The sequence below is a fragment of the Emydura macquarii genome, unplaced genomic scaffold (assembly GCF_026122565.2).
Source record: "Emydura macquarii macquarii isolate MOO-44397 ecotype Brisbane River unplaced genomic scaffold, CSIRO-AGI_Emac_v2 contig_1551, whole genome shotgun sequence".
Classification (NCBI taxonomy): Eukaryota; Metazoa; Chordata; order Testudines; family Chelidae; genus Emydura; species Emydura macquarii.
In genome coordinates, this window is record NW_027131688.1 from 9,851,817 (window position 1) to 9,854,826 (window position 3,010).

Sequence of the window (3,010 nt, forward strand, 5' to 3'; positions counted from 1 at the left end):
TATAGATTATATTACTCTTTTTCATATTACCACTGAGATTGTGGAAAGTGAGTGGGAGAATAGTGATTTGAGCAATTTGTCATGTCACACAGAAGCAAAATATAATGACTACGCCACCAGAGAGAATTGTTAAGGGAGACAGCCTTTTTTTTTGGTGCATTTGCTAATTTTCTTAGATTTAAAGGGACCCTTCTTTTTAAAAATTCTCCTCTTTTCACCATTATGAAAGGAGAGAAAGGAGAAAAGGGAAAAATGTTTTGTGCAAAATTTCTTACCCCTGATCTTACTGTCACTCAGAGCAGTGTTCACAATATGTTCGTTCCCTTCGGCTCCCTCCATGGTCACCTTTAACAGTCTCTGACCTAGGAGCAGCTAAATCAGCAGATCGGAAATCTGATTCCACTTCTACCGCATTCCATTGCAAATGACCCTTTGGAACTGGTTTGCAATGCAAAAAAACTCATTCAGCTAGATGGGATGCCTCTGAGTCAAAGCTAAACACTTTTAAAATAAACCATAATTTAGATCAGCACGATATAGATGTAGGAAAGTATCGTCTGTGAGCGTGATGACAAGATTAAGGATTTTTTTGTCGAGAACAATAAACCCAATCCAGCAAGGATTTATGCCCGTGAGTAATTTTGCTCATGTGAATAGTCCCACAGAAGCCAACGGGACTACTCACGTTTACAATGATGCATGTATGTAAGAGTTTGCGGGACGGAGGCCTAGTCTTCTCATGGTCCAATGTGCTTGCTCACCATAAACTGGGCCTTATGGAAATCATAGTTCATCTCGTTTTAGCTTCATTGATTGCAACTGGTCCTCCTCTCAACACAGTGAAAGTGTACAGTATACCCTTAAAAACCCTCTGCTTTGCAAAATACCTTTCACTGACATGATACAGAGATTGTGTAATGGACAGGATCTGGAAATGAAAAGCTAATCTGCAGTTTGTTAAAAATACAATTTCAGTTTTTCCTGATGTTGCTAACATACCCTATAACGGATGCAGAATATTATTAGCTTTATCATCTGAATTCTGTCCTCTGGCTTTCCAGACTTCAGGACTATTACACACCAAACTTCATTTAACTGAAGATAAATTGTGTGTATATAGATGTATATTCACTGCGATAATGCAACATGTCATCCTGATTGTCTCAGCTTAATGATAAAAAACAGAACTAACTTCTAGGAGCGGGACTAGATACAAATGGTAAAATTCCTGATGCATTTGTACATCAACATCTCATGATACTTTATCTTTCTATAACACATTTTTCTAGGTTTTATTTTTTTAATTGATGTCAAGAACTGTGTTTTTGACAAATGCTAGCTAAGAGGTGTGTAATATTTTTTTACAGTTGTCTGGGCTTGATTTTGATCTCTTCTGCCTGTGTAACTCAACAGACTTCGGTGAGATTACTCCTGATTTACCACAGCAGTTGAGATCAGAATCAGGGCCAGCTGTCTCCACAGTGCTAATCTTTTTTTCTAGCAGGAATTGTAATAGCTTTTCATGTGCGATATGTTAATTATTATGCAGTTCCTGCATTTTGGAAGAATGCATGCTTGTAACTCTTTCAAAAGCTTAATAAGAACAAATTAAACAAAGAAACAATCCTTTCTTCTGTCCATGAAATGAGACTGAATCAGTGACGGGCTAGACCAGTGAAAATACTGGAGCATTTCTTCCTGGTGTTAGTAAGGATCTCATATATCACTTCTGAGTGTGTAATTTTTAACTAATGTATAATTAGCTCCCATGGCTTAGATCATGTTTTGACTAGTAGAGCCAAACTAAACACATGACTTGTTTCTATCTATGGATTCTCTGGCTTCCCGGGTCTAAAGACTCTTCCACTGTTTGTCAGCAAAATTCCATGCTAAAATTATGCTGTTGATGCTTTGGGCCCCACTCAGTGTTTGAAAAGAGTTTGCCCCCCAAGTAGCAGGCTTGTATTGCTGACATGAAAGGGGTCTAATTTGGTCTTTGCATTTTTTTCCTCCCTACATTTGGAAGTATGTGTCAGCACTACAGGTGTTTAGTCATGCTGGCTGATCTATGGAGCAATAAAGCTCAAATGGTTCTTTCGCAGAGCTTCTCAATCTACGTAATGTTATCGTCTTCCTCTTCGACAATGGTGCATGAGACATGATTTTAAAAGCACTCATTTCATTAGTAGCTTTTTCATGATGTCCTATATTGTGGGACAAGTGCTTAATATAGTTTGATGAGGACCAGAGGTTACCATAGAATCACAGAATATTAGGTTTGGAAGGGACCTCATGAGGTCATCTAGTCCAATTTAGTCCTACGGGGGATGACTAGATGACCTACTGAGGTCCCTTCCAACCCCCTGCTCAAAGCAGGACCAACCCCAACTAAATCATAGAAGGCATACTAAATGACATGATATCCTTTTCTTTCTTAGACCATAGGAATCGCTATATCAGAACAAACCAGTGGACCATTTAATCTGGCACCCTATCTCTGGGTGGTCATTGCTGGATGTACGAGAGGTGAACAGAAAGCTCCCATAATCCTTCTGATTCTGCATCACTGTACTATGGGGGAATGTTCTTCTTTTTTCCAGCCAGTGATCAGCATACATCCTAAAAACTGGGACATTGTAGCCCTTATAATGTTTGTTCTAATGAATGTGAAAAAGGTAAAAATCTAAAAGAAATAAAATAGTTGTAGGTATAGAAAAGTAATATTTTTGCTATATGCATATATTAACTTAGAAAGTTACTTAATCAGCTTCAAGCCTAAGAAATGCGTGAGAAAGAAAAGAAGTGGGGGCTAATAGATGAAGAAGTTGAAGGCCGAACAGACATCAAGCGCCTGGATACAGATAAAGGGCAAACCATAAGATGTAAAAATCAACGTCTATCCCCGTTCCTGCTTTTGCTAAGGCTATGTGCCAACTTAGCTAATTAACGGGCCCAGTAGTTGGGAGTTGCCTTCCTTGAAAGGAAAACCCTTGACTAAACAATCCCGTTA